Source organism: Micropterus salmoides, unplaced genomic scaffold (assembly GCF_014851395.1).
Source record: "Micropterus salmoides isolate LMB-PRFRI ecotype aquatic unplaced genomic scaffold, ASM1485139v1 Ms_hic_scaffold_4, whole genome shotgun sequence".
Lineage (NCBI taxonomy): Eukaryota > Metazoa > Chordata > Actinopteri > Centrarchiformes > Centrarchidae > Micropterus > Micropterus salmoides.
The window spans coordinates 1459044-1480420 of NW_024043372.1; positions in this window are offsets into that span (position 1 = coordinate 1459044).

Genomic DNA, 21377 nt, shown 5'->3' on the forward strand with positions numbered 1-21377 from the left:
ATGGACGAACTGCTGAGAATGACACAGACAAAAGGAGGGAAAGAGGAAGGAGGTAAGGGAGTAAAAAAGGGGGAGCTGAGGTGGAGACATGCAGGGTTTTTAAAGGCGAGGAGAGAGAATGAAAGTGGTGAAAGAAAGCAAAATATGGATGGACGCAGGGAGGGAGGCCTCGGGGAGAGAGAGACCGTGGAACAGAGAAAAGCAGCGTACTGCAGCATTATCACCCGATTTTCCACCCGCATGCAGCCAGACCTCAAGTTTTAATTTGTTTTTCTGCAGAATTCTCCAGAGTTGGGAGGATTACAACCACACAAGCATATCAATTGGCTTCCATGACGTTAATGACGAGAGAGAGAGAGAGGGAGAGAGAGACTGTTTAGAGAGCTCTAATGTAGCGTCACTATTTTACAGTAATGACAGACTCAAAAACAAGCCCATTGGATGTGATGCATCAGGCTTGATGGGGACTAATGGGAACTTTGTAAAACTTGAGGAAATGAGCACAGCGGACGGTATCGCTCCAGATATTTTCCTGATCACCAGAAGTGATCTTTATCTCTTGTTAATGTGCATCAGGAGACATCAGGGGGATAAAGTTTCACAGGAAACTTGAAGCACATTTCAGATTCTAAAACGCTTCTTTTGGTGTAGTTTACCGATGCACCGCGGCTATCCACGTGAACGCTACACGCTGGACGTCCACGTAGAAACCTGAGAAATGCTGCTGGCTCAGAGCACGTCTGTCATCCAGGTCTGTGTTGAACAAGTAGATCATTTCTATCAATAATGTATCTCAACTACTTCACCCAATCTGCACCTGCAGTACGCTGACGCTGCACTTAGCCCGCAACATCTCACTCAATAATTTACAGCTTCACCTCCAATCTTAACAAGACGAGGCCGAAGGGGAACTGAACCCTGCCGTCAGCAGTTCAGATATATTAACAATCACAGGGAGCGTCGGAGCTACAGGGAATCCACATTTCATTTCTAGGAGTGAGACTTTTCTGGTTCCTTTTTACCTCCACCCTCATGTTTCCTGCAGTCATGTTTTCCCCTTTTACTGTATGAACTCCTCAAATGCATCATTTGAAGGTTGTTACTCGATGCTTCGGGAGGGAGTTGCAGAATCTTTGGCATCCGTCTTTCACTACGAGTTCTGAACCAGGTCACATTTTTAAAAAAATGCGAATCTCATCTGCAGTATATGTACCTCAAACCTTCATTCAACCAAACTTTGAAAGAATCAGTACTCCACCAGTACTCCTATAGACTTTGCATGCTGACGGACATTTATCAGACAGCTCCCTCCGAGACACTGCAGGGTCAGGGGCCCTCCGCCTTAAAATACGACACTGTAGGTTCCTCTCGTGTCATTTCTGGAAATTAGCAACAATAAAGACGCTACATCCGGTTAGAGTTTCAAAACAAAGCTTGTGTGGGTGACGTTAGGACTTTAAGTTTAGGCACAAAAACCTACTTTGTTAGCTTTAGGAAAAGATTACGCTAAAGACTCGAACAGCAGACTCCTTGGTGAAAGACGGACAGGGAACCAGCTGTCAACATGCTGCAGCGTGCATCTACAACTACATCCCGACCCGATACCTTCGCATTAAAAGCGGATTAGTGGCTGTTCCAAGCAACAGAGAAAACAGGCGTGTGCTTCATTTCTAAGTGAGCTTTGAGCCTGTTGACAAAAAGGAAGTAAAAAAAGTGATTTCATTGATAAACTACATATAGGCCCTTTAATAATAGGAACAGCTGTCAGGGATTTTAGGGTGCGAAGCAGGAGGGAGCCCAAATGCACGACACTGGAGAGCAGAGGTACACTTCAGGGATTTTAATCCAGGCAAGACAAAACTCACAGGCAGTGGAAACTGGCAACATCCCAAATGCAGACCGGGTAGCGCAGTAAGTGGCTGAAGACACAGATCATAAACCAGAGCATATACACGCTACAAACTACACAAGACAGAGCACTGCAAGCTACAATGAATGGACAGGAAAACACCAAACTAGACAGAAATATCAAACATGTATCCACAGGGACTAACGAGCAGGGCGGAGCGACACAGGTGACAGGGATCAGGGCTAACGAGGCAGACAGGAGGAGAGACAGCAGGGGAAAACAGAGAGACAGGCGGGACACATGTTACAAAATACCAGACCTGCACGAGAACACAGAGGCAGGGAGTAGAAAACAGCAGGACTGAAACTAGGATTAAACTGAACACCAGACAATCACAGAATAAGACAGGAACTAAGGCAAACACGGATCAAAACCAAAAGACAGGCAGCCGTAAATAAAGTAACGCTGGGCAGACTGAACACCGAAACACAACAGACCTTAATGACAGATACAGGACTGACAAACTCAGAGAAACTCAGGACAGGATTGTCACAATAGTCTTTCTTTGTATAGCCCCTTTCATACAGGCAGGGCTATAAAAATTCAATAAATGCATTATTTTTACAATTTTAAATCAGAAGCATAAACGTAGGTCTTGAGCTGCTTCTTTAAACTATGAAGAGAGGCAGCTAATCTTATCTTAAAGGAAGTCTTAAAATGAATCAGTCCACAGTGTAACTTTAATATGTTTATTATAAACAGAAGCCTAAACATAGTATGTACAGTAGAATGTACATAAGATAACCAGACCAGTGTGTACACATTAAACAGGGAGCAGTTATGTAATATGTAAAGTGCAAATGAGACAGAACGTAGAGTAGAATATGGTCAGATTTAAATTCAAATTCGAGTCTCGGTTGTAACGGCAGTATTGCATCTTTAAATGCGGGGCAACATCATCAGGGGCGGCTGTTACATCCAGGAAAAATGCAAAAATGCTTCAATGCCAGTAAGGAAAACCATATTTTACATTTCTGCACAGACAGTAATGTGCTGCAGTTTACGTCCCCGGGCTTCGGTTCAGACAGTAAGAATGATGGACAGCTGAGGTTCTGCAGGGACGCCACCGCACAACATCTCCCGTGTAGCTCCCCTGTTAGCTGACTAAAAATGCTGTCGTTAAGCTGCAAAGTGCACCAGCGAGAATCATTCTCACTCGATGAGCCTGAAACGCCCGTTCATTTGAATCTGGATGTGACACCCTCACGTCCAGCGTGGATAAATCTTTGTCTCCCCCGGGAACGTGAGGGTGAGGGTGAGACAAGGCGCTCGAGGGAGACACGAGGCCCTTCATTAGCCTTCTAATTACTGTGGAGATGTGTGACAGAGGGAAGGAGATGAGAGAGATAAACAGAGCTTCTAGTGCTTTGAGTGGCTTTTCAAGACATGCAACTGCACCGTGTAAATAATCACTATCACATCCACCATGAGACAAACTGTTCTGTTTGTATATTTGTCATGCAGAATCTCTTAATACATACATGAGTGGTCTCCGTTTTCAGGCTCGGCTTGGCTAATGGACTGGACAAAAACGGGTAAACTAAATAACAAAGTGATTTATTAATAAGAAAATACGCAAAACCAATGAGTGGGAAGAATCTGTAAAGTCAGCAGTGTAGGGAGTGGATGAGTGATAATGTGCTGCAAAAACAAGAAACCAAACAAACAAAGGAAGCCGTGAGATGAGGAGGTCCGACCCAAGACTGACTGCTGCTCTGGCTTATATGCACGGGGCACACCGGGCCCAGGTGTGTCCCATGCCGGCGGTTACGCTGACAATCAGGTCTACAGCAGTATGAAGCCTGCAGAGGGGCCGTCACAGTACGATAAAGGTCACTGCTCCTTGCATGCTTTTCAAGTACATGTTTGTAATATTTGAATGTTAAGTTTTGGGCATCGTGTTTGAAAAGACACATTTTGGACGTTCCTGAAGACCAAATAACTTTTAAAGTTTACGCCGTCCACATTAAAATCTGTATTGGCGGCCACTGTGAGAAGGTGTGAATGTGTATATTTATACGGGTACCTGTCTTACGTATGTGAGTAAATGTCGAGAGATGTATTTTTGTTGTTGTGGGGTTTTTTTTTGTGAAGATGCAAAATGGAGTCCAAACAAGTCCAAAACAAATTTCCCTTCAGAGACAATAAAGAATATCTAATCATAAGCAGAGAATATGTCGCTCCAGCACTAACAGCATGGCCCCTTGACTTCCCGGGAAACAAGATCCAAAGAAGGATTCAGTGACTGCGTTTACATGCAGCCAATAACCCGGTCGCGAACGGCCATGTAAACACCGGCAAAAACCCGAATATGCTCATATCCCGGTTTTTAAAATCCGGGATATTATACCTGGGGTACCCCTTTTCTAACCTGAATTTTTGGTCATGTAAACGCGTATCGGCATATCCCCATAGTGATTTGTGTTCTGCGCATGTTCTATTCGCAAGGAATCTTGGTCTTTTGAGTAGAGGAACTTCTTGTATGCGCCAAACCCGCGTGCAGTATACGGAAGTAAACGAGGTAAACATGGCGGGACGCAGCACAGCACCGTACTTCTGGAGCGAGGAGGAAACCAATTTTTTAATTCATGTTGTCAAAAACATGAATATAATGTCTTTTGTTGACGGTAGAAAGTACAGAGATACTGACATTTACAAGAAGGTGACCGAAAAGTTACGCGAAGCAGGATTTGTACGGACGTCAGACCAAATCAAAATCCAAAAAAACAATATCGGGGTAGTGCCAATTGATTACAAATTCCATGTATACAGGAGTAACTCTCTCTGCTCACGCATGTAAACGGGTTATCCCGAATGTTTCAGAAACCCGAATAGTGACCTTAACCCGAACATAACCCGAATATTGACAGCATGTAAACGTAGTCACTGTTGTGTTGAGGAATCTTGGAGATGGCTCTCTTTCTTACTCGGTGGAAAGACCATGAACGCCATCATCTGAATGGGGTTGGAGTGTGATTATTCTCCATTTCTCAATCCTATTGAGGAATTTTTTTCTGCCTGGAAATGGAAAGTGTATGACCGAAACCCACAAACGCTACGACCGTACCATTTCCTAACCTTGACGTTAGTTGAACGTGCTGTCCGTCTGCATCACTGGCTGCGGCAGCTGCTCCAGTCCAGCGCACGCTAATGGAGACGCTGTAAGTTAATGTCAGGAGTGAGCTTAACTTTCCCGCCTTCAGAGTTTTGTAATTAGCATTTATTTTACTTTAAATGTTGCTATCTGATGTGAGCTAGCTGAGAGCCCACCCTGTCATTTCATATTTTATGTCAGCCAACACGGGTGCTCAGGCATGAGCAGTGAAACTGAGGCTTAGTTATTGTAGTTTGACATCAATTTAAAGTTTATTATTTCATTTTAAGTATTTTACGAGTCTTTCTACAATAAGCACAATATTTGGTTTCACTCTGGAATTCAGGAGTTTTTCCTGACTAGGTAAATGTTAAAATCCAGGTTTGTTATTTCAGATGTATTAAATTTTATTTATATAGCCTCAATTCATAACAAAAAGGAAACTCATTGCACTTTTTATATACAGCAGGTCTAGACAGTCCTCTGTTTGACATTATTTACAGAGACCAAAAGTTCCCCAACAGTGCATGATAACTATTTCATTCTCATTCAACATGAGCAGGAGGAAAGGAGACATTTGCTTTAAAAAAGTTAAAAGTTGCAATGATAAGAAGAAGGAATTAGAGATGATAATGCAGACTGTGTTGTATGATAGTGTCTTTGGTTCTGGTTCAACATTGTGGGGTCTGTCCTGAGCGGTCCTGATGGTCTGCTGGTTTGTGTCTGACCTGCTGGCAGTGTTGCTGCAGAATAGTGACCTCTGACTACAAAGGTTGCCGTGTGATGTGGGGCACACCTGAACTGGTGTGATGAATTAGATTTAGCATCATCTACAGACTGCACACATCAGTTACACAAGCAGGGATGTTGTGAGCTTTGTAAGATTTGTTGTTGTGCTGTGCTGGGTTTTCTTTTTGACCTGGGGAAAAAAAGTTGACCCCTCCGGTTGTCACTGTATAATTCGCACCCGCGTTTCAAATGATGGCTAAAGTTAACTGCAAACTCCAGTTTACAGCAGGAAAGTCAGGCACACTACACGTCCATCTACACCTTCACTTTCCGCGTTGACTGCTTCCTGCCCTGGCACTCAGCCTTGACGTAGTTTGGGAGCTGCCGAATTGCCCAAAATGAACGTAATTCAGATGGATACTGGGCTAAAAATATCTCAACGACTGTTTGTCCATGGCTCCTGGGCCACTCAGAGATAGCAGTCCATGCTGAACCCTCCTTACCCCAGAGGCTACTCCCTCCAGGTCTCACAGCAGTAAAAAAAAGTTTACATTCTTCCGTTCTTTGCCATCCGGCCTCATTTTAAAAGGGTTGAAAAAGTTAATAACGCCAAATGTTCCATCACCACCGCAGCAAAATCAGTTTATATGCTGCAGTGAAAATGAGGACAGTAATCGGCACCTTCCAATGCTATAACCTTTAGCAGTGTGCGAGAGAAATATGTGTGTGTGAGTAACAGAAAGAGAGAGAGAGCATGTGTTCTCTACAAGGTGAAAAATGCAAACAGACAGCCTGACCGAATTGCTTCCCAGGACTACAGTATATGCACACACACACACACACACACACACACACACACACAGAGCAGGTGACTTTCAGAAATTTAACAAAATGAGCAGTGAGCCATTTCTTGTTTCTGCAGAGTTTATGACAGAGTTTTCTCAAACAAGTCGTTTTTAAATCCAGGTCCTCGTGGAATTCAAACTGAAAGGTTTGCAGTCCAGTTTGAAAATGCAGATAAAATGCAGAACTGAACATATCGTGCAAAATCACCCGCGTCTCTCTCTGCTGCTCGTATCATCTCACGAAGCCCCTCCCAGAAACCTGAGGGCCTCAGAGCGGTGTGGTGTTCAGCTGCACGCAGATATAATACATTTCTAATAGTTGAGCAGGGTACCCGCAGGGTCTTACAGTATTAAAACAAGTCTTAAATTTCATATTCCAAAAATAAGGCCTTAAAAGTATTAAACTTTGTTTACCAAGGTCTTAAATTTGTTCTTAGTAGTTAGCAGTAGTATTTGTAGGATTAAATAAATGCCGTAACGTCATAAATGAATATTTTGTGTGTGTGAGACTTTATAGTTTACTCCGTTTGGTGTGACTCTGATGTTATACGGCAGCACAGGTAACGTTACTGTTTACGTCAGTGTTCAGCTCGCGGTGCACGAGCTCCAGCATCCAAACTCTGGTGCGAATCCGTCAGTTAGGAAAGAAAACAAAACGTCTCTGACATGCTACTAACAAGCTAACGCTAGCTCGTCGCCTGAGAATGGGACAGTGTCTGAAATTCAGAAAGCCAGAGACACGGACAAGCGGCGGTTGAGGCCGAGGACAGTGGCGCTCACACTATGATGAGACACTATGGCGAGAAACAGTTGTGTATGAGGTCTGTGTGTCGGCGTGGCGTGAATGGAAACATCCGACATGCTAACGCACATTAAACTTAAACTAAAAAACTAACATCACCCAGATGCGCCGATCACCACATTATGACATTACATGACCTCATCTAGCCAAGGTGCAACTAATTGTAACGCCTCATGCTGCACACTTTGTTTGTATTTTTGATTTCACCCCCAAAGAGTTCTTAGTGCACAAATAATGGATTCATTTCATAGGTGTAAATTACGCTGGGGGACACTGGGGACAGGTCTCCATCACTTTTTTTGAAGCATTTGTAAAAAAAAAAAAAAAACAACAAATGAAAATGCTTTGAGAAAGGTTTATTTGCACAATAACATGCAATGCATTTAAATATAGAAGAAACAAATGTGCATTGTCCCAAAAAGTTTAAGCTAAAAAGAGTGCTGCATTATATTCTGTTTGAATTGTCACCTGAATCACTTTATATAAATAAAGACAATTCTACCATAAATTGGTGCAGAAAATGTCTCCAGAATGCAGGAAGTTAAGTGTTTAGTGCTCCAAATTTTCTAGGGGACCCCTATTTATATATTTCAGCATTGAATATTTCATCAAATAGTGTTAAAATATCTTCTTGTCTCGTGAACCCAATATTGTAAATCGTGCATGTGAGCTAAGTGTATCGTCACACCCCTAATCTGAACCCCTCTGTCCCACCACTTTTCAACACAAAGTGACGTCCTTCATTCATATCAAAGTACAAACGCACCCCAAAAAGCTATAGTGTGTTAAATACAAATGTATTATAATAAAATCTTTTATTAAATTCATGCAACTTTGTAAATAATTTTCTCGGGCTTAAAATTCATACAGTTTTTTTTTATTATACGGCAGTGAAGTTGGAATTAAATTTCATCCTAGGTGGTCTTAAAGTCTTAAATTTAACTGAGAATCCTGGGGGGTACCCTGTTGAGGCAGCGTGGTGACATCTGGTGTAAAGGCTCCGTGCTCTATACCTCATACCGTTACCGCGAGTTAGCTGATGACGTTAGAAGTCAAATAAATATTTTAAATGAACAGTTTGAATCTATTTTTATCACGTGTTCCCAAACACACTCAATGACACCACTGCAGAAGAAAACAAAAACAGCACTTTCTAACCTCATGTCCTAGAAATAAAACTTTAGAGAAATACACTTTGTAAACGTTTCCCAAATATACCCTGAATTTGAATCAGACGCACAGAAACTCCAATATTTACTGGGAGGAATGCCAGAATGCCACATCAGGGCAGCAAAACATACTTCCTCATGCCACAAACTGAGGACAACCAGTGGAAAAATTAAATAATTGTACATTTAAAAAACAAATAAAGGATTTAACACACACACACACACACACACACACACACACACAGAGTTTTATTTAACGGACTGTATGTAATGAATTGTTTGTATTATATTTTAAGCTTTGGCAATATTGTTGTTTGGACGTTCATGCCAATAAAGCTGAATTGAAAACATAGGCTTTTATGGACCTGGAGATTTATTTACCGATGCTTATACTGTTTAATCGATTTGGAATAAAGGGAAATTACTTAAAGCTGCAATCATGGTGAGTAAAGACGGACTGCTGCAAAGTCTCGATGGTGATCTCATCCTTCTGTTTAACTTTTTCGTATTGTTCTTTCTTTCCGTTTGTCTTCCTCTCTCTTTATTTCTCTGTCTTTGTCTCTCACTCAGAAGAGGACAGTCACATCGTCAGGCTCGACTGCGTAGCCAGCTGGGAACATCTCTTCACACCAGTATGTCACAAAGAGAGATGTGAGTGATGGGCTGGAAGGGAAAGATGACCCAGGGGAATGAAACAGAAAGTAGGAGAGAAGAATGAAGACAAAACCGACAGACAGAGAGACGGACGTCACATGACAGCAACGCTGTGACAGCATGTCAAGTACGAGCTCATGTGAATATCTGAAGGCTGTCCCCCATATAAACTCTCGCTACCTCCGCCTGTTCAGTCCATGTTTCCAGATATATACATGCAAAATTCTGTCCTGCTTGGTGTCATCATTATTATTTAACAACGTAAACAAAGCAGCCAGAGGCAGATGGAGAGGGTTCTTTACGAGTTAATTAGCATGACGATGATGATGACATACATCATTAGAAATACAATGATGAAGCAGATTATGTGTTTGCTATTCTACTGTATCTCATTCACGTGCTTCTCAAAGTCGTAGCACTTCTCAGTGACTTCCTGTGAAGATTCTCATCCAGGTCAGTTATTCATTTACTTGGTTGTGGATCTTCGGTTCTGACTCGCTCTGGTCGTTATCAGGGTGATGGATACCACTTGGTTCGTTAGTGCTCCTGGCTGTTGTAACGGCAGTCGTTGGAGTCACCAGAGGTCAAGAGTGAACAACTAGCAATGTCCCCTGAGGCCAAATGTGAGCGGCCAAATAATAAACTACCTACTTTGATAGATCATAGTCATGACAGCAACCATTACTCACATATTCACTTCCTGTTAAGTGATTGTACCAACAAAATAAAACCCCAAGAAAGTTTTTTGCAGTAATGCTTTATTTCAAGTTGAATTGAGAGCTTTTACTTTAAAAAGTTCTATAAAGATATTCAAAATTAGCTTGACAACTCAAAAAACAAAAAAAAAAACAACTCGCCTGGAGAAAGAAGTGTCTACTCTACTCTATAGTAGGGCTGAACGATTTAGGAAAAAAAAAATCTTATTATTTTTTTGTTTTACTAAAGTTCAATATTCACTGCCAGTCTATTTTTGACGGAAGCCGCATCAAGTCAGACACAGAATGGCATAGAGAATCTGGTCGATTTTCAAAATAAAACACCCTTTGCAGACTCCTGATATGTAAATATATGTATATAAAACACAGTTAAGAACAGACAAAAAATAAACAACTACGTAGCCTACTTTGCCTTGGTAGAAGCACAAAAATCAAGGACAACTGAACAAATTGACAAAATCTGAACAAGTCAGCAAAATGCTCTTATTCTGAAATGCTCCATGTGGGATTTGTAACGTTAGCCTACAGAGAGCGGAACAAAACAGTCTCCTGTTATCCATAGTTGAAGCACACAAAATGACAAATTAACCACACGTTAACATGTAGGCTGAACGCTGAAACACTTCACTGTGAGCTGACGGCGGACAAAACCGCGGCACAGCCGCTGCCATTATCCAACGCGTTTTCCTCCAGTTTCGTTTGTTGTAAAGTGTACACGCCCTGTACCCGCTCTGATTGGTGACTAGGACCGTAACAGGAGGCGCATGGCGCTTGTGAATGGTTAGCAAGTCTGTCACACAAGGATGACAATGCAATGAATTTTGCATGACTGTTTAAATTGGGTCAGATGTATAATTAACTTACATTTTATCGCTGTCTTCACGAGTAGCTAATCGCGTTCTTTCAAATCGCAATTTCGCTTGGAAAACGATTAATCGTTCAGCTCTAGTTCATATTTTGATGGATGTGGATCCATCACAGGGATGCACACACTCCAGCACGTGCTTTACTGTGAGCATGTGAATCAGTCTCTTTATTTGTTGAAGAGGAAGCAAATATATTTGTTTAGGGGGGACAGAACACACACCCCTCCTCCGACTGAAAGGCCTGCACAGTACTGAGTGAGCTAACCGGGAACCCAGTGTTTTTTTTTTTAACTATCAAACTTATTTGCCGACCCCTGACAGCATCAAGAACACTGAAACACGACGCTCGCTGAGATACTGCGAGATATTCAGCGCCTCTTCAGAACTTAACATATAACTCTTTCCACTCTGTTTCAACACATTCGTTTCTAACGAATATCAAACCTGCATGATGATGTTTTATTAATTCACTACCACATCGGAGGCTATAACCCTCGCCCCCGCGAGCGTTGCAGAGCTTTTTTATTACCGTATTTATTAATTCTGAACGTGTCGCATGTTTGAATTGCACCAAACGTGACACTGCACTCCCTTGGGTCTGCATCAACACACCCGCCACGTTTGAAGTTGATTGGATGAACGGTTCCTCACTTAAATGAAATACAAACACACACACACGAATCTCAGCACGCGCGCGAATCTCAGCACGCGCGCGCGCGCGCTGAGATTCCTTTCTTTAATAGAGAGGTGATCTACTGACTTAACGTTACATTGGTCAACACTACAGAAGTAGCCTGAGCACGAGAAGAAGGGCCGAAGTTGGAGGCAGGAAATCTGTGCAAGACTTTGTTAGACACATTTATGAACATACAGAATGCAAATTAAGAAAGCTTTGGACAACTTAGGCGAAGTGGCTGGGAGCGAGTGGAAAAGGGCTGGTTAAATACCTGCAGGGCTGATGAGGAAAGTGGGAACAGGTGGGCGGGGAAGGTGGGAAAGTCAGAGGGCACCTGCTGGACAGGTGGAGGTTGGGTTATGGGGCCGGAGAGACGTGACAGTCCTGCGGCCTTCAGGTGAACTGAAGGAGTAAAGTTCATAAAGTGTAGCGACAATGTGGAGCACAGATAGATCTGTTTGTAAATGGTTTATGTCTTGAGCTGTTCTGTGTAGAATTATTACCCACACAGACACTTACAACTAACTTATTATTTAAATAACAATAAAACTAATTCCAAAAATATTATTATTAAACTGTAAGATTATAAAAAATACCCCACACTTACAGGATTTTTGATGTGTGGCCCTTACATGTTTTGGTGCAATTGCTAAAAGGGGATTTTCTTTTGTAAGTTTTCGCCCTCGGTTTAGGGTCAAGAGATTTGAATGAGGGTTCATATTTGTGCAGAATGTCTGGATAGGTGAGAAAATGTGGTTTTGTGGTGGCTGAAGGTACAAAAGGAGACAACAAACAACATGAAGGGTCTCTGTCATCTCTGCAAGCAGAGGCTGCTGAAGCGGATTAGGAACTGAACACTGAAGTCCTCTTCAGGATCACTGAGAGTTTCTGACAGCAGCAGCTGAAATATGAACCTTTTTAACAGTGCAGCTAGATCGAGCCCGAGGCGTCGGAGAGAGAGAGGGAAACCAAATTGAGTCCTCTGGAATTAATTTAAATTTTGCCAGGCAGTGGAACATTAATGCATGTCTCTTAAACAACTTGAATTAGTCTCTCTCTCTCTCTCTCTCTCTCTATAGCCTGTTGAAGGCAGATAATTAAAAACACATTCAAAGGAGCCAAACATGGAAATTTAGCATCGCCCAGAACAAATTCACACACTCACACATAAAAGGACAGACAGGGGCCCAGATCCCAGCGGACACTGATGTAATCGGTGACCTTTGGATGTGTCCACATTTACATTTACACACTAGGTAGCGGTGAATTCATTTGCCGGTTCAGACAAGAGGGGAAACCAAGAGAGAGAGAAAGGGAGAACAACAACAACAACAACAGGGGTGATGGATGGAGGCGTGAGGGAGGGAGGACGGCGCTGGTGGAGACAATCTGAGAGAGGAGAGCGGACAGAAACAGACGGTAGGCAGGAAACGCTGAGAAATAAAATAAGACATAAAAAAAATATATTTTTATTTGTTGATGCCTCCTCGTGATCGTGGAGGATGCGGTCAATAAACAAGTAATTCTTTTATGTTCACCTCCAACTCTCGTCTTGGCACGCTTGAAAGAACTTGACTTCGTAATGAATGTCAAATCAATAAAGTGGAAGGGAGGGCGCAGAGGGTCATTCACTGTGTGGAGACGAAAATGAAAGTCAAGTTGAGAATGTGTACTGTATGTGTTTGAGTACATGACATGTGTATGTACAGAGTACCGAGTGAAACAGGGAATTCACAAGTTCTGTTGTGTACGTAAAGGCAGGAATCAGTTCACTGCTTTATTTTAACAAAACACATTAATAAACACGGCTCACAGTTGGTGTCCAAAGTAAATCCAGCAGGCAGTTCCCCAACAAAGTAAACATCTAAATAAGGACCGTGCATAAACTCAAAATCCATCGACAACAGAAACGAGATAATCCTTGTAAAACAAACTGGTAACAGGAATAAAATCCTAAATCCACAGAAAACAAACATATAGCGTTGAACAAGCAGGTGACAAAACAAAATCCAACCGTCACAGACAGCAGGAGCAGGAGCCAGAGGAACCTGATCATCCGTCTCATGTACTGCCGCCAACAGACAGGCAGGGGTTACACACCAGCCCCTTCTCATTCCCAGGGCTTCAAATAATCTGCACTTTGATGCGTTCTTTAGCGCCTGGAACCTACGCACATGGCAGCCTTTAGCGTCATAGCTCAATGCTAAAAGCAGGCCTGCTATAAAGAAAAGTCAGAGTAAAGCCTGATTTATACTTCTGCATCAAATCAACGGCGTGACCTGCACCTCCTCAAAAATCCAACTACATGTTGGATTGTAGAACTGTGATCGGTCTGCTAGGTAGCCCCACAATGCCTCCGAGCCGACGGGAAATGTTCCGTGCTTTGAAGTCAATTTTACTAGCGGCCAAACCAGCGGCCGTAACGTGGTGGATCGATATATTTGAGCGTCACAACCCGAGTTAAATGACTCGTTTCACTATCAGAATGTGATCCATTCGGTTGAAAACAGCCGCACATATACAATTTTACCCTACTGAAGTTAGCGGAGGGCTAAACTGGGAGGTGGCCTGCTCGGCCGGCAAAAGTCCACACAGGGGACGCTGTAGCGTGATTGCAGAACAACGCAGACACCGACGCACAAGTATGAATGCATGGCTACATGAGTAGCTACGCTGTATGCTACGCACGTAGACCCGATGCAGAAGTATAAATCACACTTAAGGAGGTGGTTGGGGTCGACCGGTTGCTTTACGCCGCTGCATCTGACACTTTGCATTGCACTTGGTGATATAAGGCTTGGACGCAGCTGCTCGGCCATGGAAACCCGTTCCATGAAGCTCTCTACACGCTGTTCTTGAGCTAATCCGAAGGCCACACGACGTTTGGAGGTCTGTAGCTGTTGACTGCAGAAAGTGAGCAACTTCTGCGCACTGTGCGCCTCAGCAATCTGTGATTTTATGTGGCCTACTACTTCTTGGCTGACTTATTGTTGTTCCAAAACATCCCTCGGTTCGACGGCCAGTCCGCCGGTTTAATCTCCACAGCGTCTTCTTGTTTACAGTGTCGTATGTCAGTAGCGCACAAGACAATAGGCTTCACTAATGGACCAATGAGCAAACACTATGTGTAGGTAGTACTCATGGGAGTTGTAGTGTCATAGTGTCACATTACAATTTGTTTATTATTTATGCCTTTTGACAAGACAACAATTTTTCAACACGCCAGAGTGGCTAGTGGGAGTGACTGTATTACCCACCACGGCCAACATCCGCCGCGGGTTGGCGGGTGTTAATGTCGAGCTCTGGCTGCGATCACTCAGAAAAGAAAGGAAAGAGAGCCACGAAGCTTAGGGCAGCGGACCAAGCTGCCGTGCTTGATGGGAGATTGGAAGTGAGAATGTGTTGACATCCAGAACAAAGTTGTACTTTTTAGGCAGGTGAAATCAGTCTTATGTGACATCAGCTCTCACTTCAGTCCACACTTTCAGGGACACTGTGTAGAAATCAGAAGACACTTTATTGCAGCGCCCGGGGACCAACTCCAGATGTTTAGTGTCTGGTCAATGGCACTCACTGGAGAGCCTAACATGTTTTTGGTGGTGAGGGAAACACTCGAAGGAAATCCATGTAAACTCCACACAGAAAGGCAGGGGCAACTGGGGTTTGAACCCGCAACCTTCTTGCTGTGAGGCTGTGAGGCCACAGTGCTATCTACTGGACCGCCGTGCCGTCCAATCCGACCCTTCACAAATGAAAACAAACTACAGTACATGACTGCATTATCCATCTAATCCATCTAATACAGTTACACCACACGCAGTCACTTTCACACACTTACAGAAACAGTATTTCTCAATCTCTTATTCAACACTGACATCTCAGCTTTTAATAACTCAACTCCTTTTTCCACCATCGTTTGTCTTTCTGTTTAAGGAGAGGTGGGCCCGCAACTGTTCCTGACTTGTCAGCTTTGATTTACCGCACCATTACAGGGCCCGAGTATAAAACACAGGGCCGATAACAAATGCATGGAAAATAAAAATCTGCAGGTGTTTGCACTGGTGTGCTTCTCCAGGCGAAAAATCAGACAGAGTTCCTGAGATCATTTCTCTTCTTCTTTCACGACGCCACCAATCTCTCTCTCTCTCTCTCTCTCTCTCTACGTCTCTCTTGATGCCGTCTCTTTTTTCGTCCTCAATCTTTCACTCTTTCTCTCTTCCCTGCACTCTGTGCTCTCTCTTAGAGAAATGTGCATTCTTCACTGTATGATTAAGAGGAAGCTGCAGTCAAAAATAGACCCAGACATCAGTAAAACCACACAGATCTTTCCAGAGGGAAAAACAATAAAACACTGTTAAGGTATCTGATTCAGTTTGTGTCGCTGTGTAAATGCAGTCTGTCTGTTAAGCTGGGAGGTGGAACGAGGGCACGGGCGGATCAACTTGAACTCAGCTTATATTCATATTCACCTTTTTTAATGTGTTAAATAAGATGTGAATTAACTCAGTGCCACGAAGTTCAAGTGTTGGAAACTTTTACTTTGTTCAATAATAATAATAATAATAATAATAATAATACTACACTTTTGAACATTTATGGTCGCCAAACAAAACATAATACAACAGGACAGCAATAATCGATAAAATTAACAACTTTAGAGTGTATAAAATCAGGGTACAAAATAAGTGGAAACAAAGAGTGAGAAAGAGTGATCACGTGCGATATGCCCGTTTAAAAAGATGGGTTTTCAGGCGGGATTTAAAAATGGAAAGTGAGTCAATGTTTTGCGGATGTCTGGTGGAAGACAGTTCCAGAGACGAGGTGCCGAGCGGCTGAAGGCTCTGAACCCCGTGGTGGTCAAAAGAGCAGGAGGTACAGTGAGGTGGATAGAAGAAGAAGACCTAAGAGTACGGGTGGGTGAGTTTATATGAAGGAGGTCAGTGAGGTACAGAGGAGCGAGGTTATGAATGGCCTTGAAGGTCAGGAGCAGAGTTTTGAAATCAATGCGATATTTAACTGGGAGCCAATGAAGCTGCTGAAGGACAGTAGTGATATGATTAATAGAAGGAGTTCTGAAATGAAAGTGTGCTGTCGAGGATCACACCCAGACTCTTGAGTTGTCAACGGTAAGAGAAAAAGTGTCACATTTAGTCAAAGTGGATTTGGTGCCAATGAGGAGAACCTCGGTTTTGTCACTGTTAAGTTTGAGGAAGTTGCAAGAGAACCAGGATTTGATTTCCGTTAGACAGTCAGAGAGGGAGGTGGGTGGGAGAGATGAGGTAGGTTTGGTGGACAGGTAGAGCTGGGTGTCATCCGCATAGCAGTGGAAATGGACGTTAAATTTACGAAAGATATGGCCAAGAGGAAGCAGATAGATGATGAACATAAGGGGCCCCAGGACAGAGCCCTGGGGAACACCGGTAGCGACAGGGGATAGCTCTGAAATTTGAAATGTTTGAGTTGGATGAACTGAGTGCGGCCAGAGAGATATGATTTAAACCAGTCAAAGGGTGCGTCAGTGAAACCAATAGAGACCAATCTGTCAAGGAAGATGTTATGAGAGATGGTGTCAGAGGCTGCACTCAGATCGAGAAGGATGAGAATAGTTAGTAGCTTGTTTACAACAAGCTCTGAGTGTACTGTCTGACTTTGGTGCTCGCAGTTTATCTTTTTCACCATAAGGGCTGCTGATTCCATTGTTTAAAGTATTTTAAATGTCAGGCAGTACTTCAGCGAGTTTGTAATGCTGGTATTGTTTGCATTTTGACTGCTGCCAGTTAGTTTGGTGGCAAACAGCCTACTGAATAAAGTAGGTGTGAGTATCGGACTTAATGTTTGTTAGGAGGCTACATGCTCGTCATGACAGCTCACTTGTAATAGCGACCTGAAGCAGGTTTTTTAAAAGTCTTTTCTTTCATTTACGTATGTAACTACAGTGATTGTGTGTTCGGTTCTGTCAGTGCTGCCAACACACGTGTCCTACACTCAATACTGTGCTTTAAGACACTGACGGAGCTCTGAAGCTGCTGCTGCAGCCTGTTCTCATTCGTCACATATGGACGCTTGGTCAAGACCCCTCGGCTTCAGTTTTTAACACGCTGGGAAGCCCTTTAGCGCCAGTGTTCAACGCTAAAAGTACACCTAGTATGTAACAGAAAAGTTCAAGTACAGAAGTGGTTTGATTGGATGGGTGGGTCAGAGACCGGAGTTTCAACCAGGAGGCCGGTGTTCGTTTCCTGTGTGAAACAAAAACCAACACTGATTGTTTTTAGTTATGTTAAGTAAGTAACGCACGTAATGTAAGTAAAGTGGTTATTTTAAGCTAAACTATGATCTTTTCCTGAACCTAAGGAAATTGTTTGGTGCCCAACCAAACTGCAACATTTCACAACGTTACTGTTTTATTTTGAAAGTCTAAGCAGACGTTGCATATTTATTACTATTAACTTGACCGCTGAGCCCTACACTTGCAAAAACAACGTTGAAAGAGTAGGGTGTTAAAAAGCAACACCAACACGTCGTGACCAATTGTCTCTTCGCTAAGCCACGCCGCCCATAGTTACTGTTGCCATGTCCGACAAGCTCGGAGCTTTTATCACGGCGCTGCCACTGTATATTACTGCCCTACCCGGAGAAATATTGTCAAATTTGTTGGAAAAAGCGATCTCAGAAAGAAGCGGAAGGTTTTGTAGTTGCATCGTGCATTTGAAGGTTGGACTCAAACTGACTCAAATGGACGTGAAAAAAGATAGAAGCTAAATCCTGCCGATCACACAGTACAAGTGAACCACCGCATCCCCCGACAACTGAGACAAAAGACAACGATATTAAGGATCAGCAGTGTTCCTGTACAGCTGGTCGGCCTCTGTTCATTATTACAGTCATTAAAAAGCAGAACAGCAGGACTTTATTACTTTACATTCAGTAGGACGTTAGCCAGCATTAGCTAGATAACATCACATTAGGAACGATCCACAGCTGACATTTTTCTGGATTCATTTTAGGTTTTGGAAAGAGAATAAATTGTACTTCTCCTTTCAGCCTCTCTGGGTAGCTGCTGTAGCGTTTTAACAGCGTTTGACCAGATCTTAGAAAAATACAGCCAGAAAAAGCTAGAAAACAACTCTTTCTGCCATGAAAGTGTCGGAGCTCAGTTAGAACGAGTCATATACTGTGGTGTGATTGGCCAGCTGTGTATTCGGGGTGTGGCTTAGCAAAGGGTCAGTTGTCTGACGCCCTGAGATGAAATGATGTGTTGGACGTGTTGTGCAGACCCAGCACATATCGCAGGACAGGCCGATTGGAATCCCAGAGTTTTGTGAGGGATATAATTTTCACATTAAAAAATGAAAACAAATTAACTCTTTAATTTGTCTCTTTTTAAAGGAGCTCATAAAGTAGGACGCCCTCTCTTTACCGATATATCACCAGACTAGAAATAATCTGTGTGTGACCCTCAATTTGGTGTCATTAAGCATCTTTCTTTCTCAGAGTGCTTTTCATTTCATGACAATCAATAAAGCCTTAAATCACAGCAGTCTTCGCTCAGCACTGCTGCAGAGAGGTGCCTGCAAATCATCAATGTGTTAAGAAATGTTGATGGGGAAGAAAATTACACGGAGGAGGTGGCAGGTAGTTCATTTTGGGATCTCTGTTTTAACACTAAACCTCTTAAAAACTCAAGGTAATTTGCAGATAAAAGAAAAAAGAGAGCCCATTTTGGGACAAAATACATCAGATTTTATGGCTGCAGATTAAAAGACAGGGAAGTGGGTCAATGATGAAGAAGACGAGGGGACATCTTCAAAGGACTATCACCCTGAAAACATTCCTGTGATCTTGGACAGTTCACAGTCCAGGTCTTCCAAAGCTGAAAAGGGGCTGTGGGCAGGAGGCCCGTTCTTTTGATTTGTTCTAGGTTTTTTGAGGAAACACATTCTGTCACTGGTTCACTTCCAGTTAATGAAACGCCAGTTTAATGGCACCACTGAGACAGGAACCAGTTTACAGGAAAAGAGACGCATTTTCCAAGTGTGACCAAGAAGAGAGAAATGACAAAGGCTTTGTTGGAAGGACTTTTTTTTTATTTTTCACATAAAACAAAAAGCAGTGAGCTGGAGGAGCGGGGGACTCGTAAACGTCTTTGAACAAACAATAATATCTGGCTTGTTGTAGAAATGCTGAAGAAAAACCCTGAAGTGTCCTTGTAATGAGCCCACTGCATCCAGAGGCGATGCTCTAAAGCCACCGATCGATGGCAGAGGAGACGGGTCTGACAAGGTTGACTCACTGAGGTTAAGACAATCAGTGCATTCCTCAGTCTGCGGGCCAGAGCTCACTGATCTTTACAGTGAAACAGGGACTTGTCCGCTCCCTCAGTTCTGGGTTACTAGCATCGTTGTTTTCGCCTTTTCCTGTCACAGAACTCGCATCAAAATCATGTTTTTCGACTCCCTTGAAACATCATGGCAACGGGTTCTCTGTCTCTCTCTGCTCTGTTTTTTCTCTTTACAGTTAAGTTTAGTTTTGTCAGCCGTCTTTTCATCAGCAGAGAAAGAATCTTATTATACTGTTTGCTGCCTTAATGTGATCACCAACTGAGGAAGAATACCATCACCCATAAACCTCAACCTGAAACTACAATTATATTGTCTCCAGACAGAGACCTGCCTCTGAGATATACTAGTTAGTTTCCTCTGTTTTTGTACATTTAGAATAGAAACATTGGTCACGTGTTGTGACAGGCTGTACAAATCTTAGTGATTTAAACTTGGCTGCTGTAGACTGCACATCGGAGCAACACTGCAGTGTATGAATGGGTGAATGTGAATGTCCACCTCCGATTGGGGGTGCTGGCACCTTTTGCAGAGTTCAGATCTCTGATTATGAAGGTTTTTAAAGATGAATGTAAATGTAGCGCCCCCTAGTGCTAACCAATACCAGAATAGAGCAACTAACATCTGCCTAGGTCCGGGGTGTGGAGTTAGTATTGAGTTGAACAGTCGACAGTTTTATTGCCTCAGGCAACACAACAATAAACACAGCGCTGTAATGTACCAAGAATGAAAATAAAATAAAACAAAAAAATAGAGCTCTTTCAGTAATAAAAGAAAAGAAAATGTCCGTGTGAGGTGACACTTCAGCTCAATGCTCCTTTAAGTTGAGGAGTATGAAATTGAGTTCAGAGTTCAGTTCCTGGTCCTTTTGTATGTGTGTGTGTATAAAATCTACTACTACCCGGGTAGAGTTAATAGCGTGAATGTATTCTTATCTGTATCCTGTCTGAACGAAGCTAGTACTACGTCCTCGGTGGCTGTTCCCTCGGTTGGCCACAACCATCCAGTTAGTTATTCTGTTCCATTTCTCCATTTCTCCATTTCCAACATGAGATTTCATTAACTTATTTCTTCCATTTAGTGCATCTTATACTACCAACAAGCGCCCAAGCCAGAGAGAAGGAACAGAACCACCTGAAGGGGGGCACTTACAGCCTGTGGATACCCTAAATGGACCTTTGTGAAAACAGCCACAAGATCCAAGAAGAACAAAACTACAGGGGAGGAAAAGAAGGTCAAACGCAACAACATTGTGATTCCATACGTGTCTGGAGTATCAGAGAAACTCAGGAGGATTTTCAACAAACACAACATCCCTGTGTTTTTTAAACCCAAGAACACACTAAGACAGATGCTGGTCCACCCCAAAGACCGTAACGTAACCTATTGGCCTCAGGTGAAGATACCAACGATGGTCGTTCAGTCTTGGCCACAGGTAGTCTTAACGACTGTAACGACTGTCGTCACAGCAACCAGGAACACTAACGAACCAGCGGTATCGATGACCCGGGCCAACGACCCCACTGAGGTTAAATAGCTGAGTTTCCCTGCCAGTCAGTCAGAACTGAAGAAGTCCTTTGG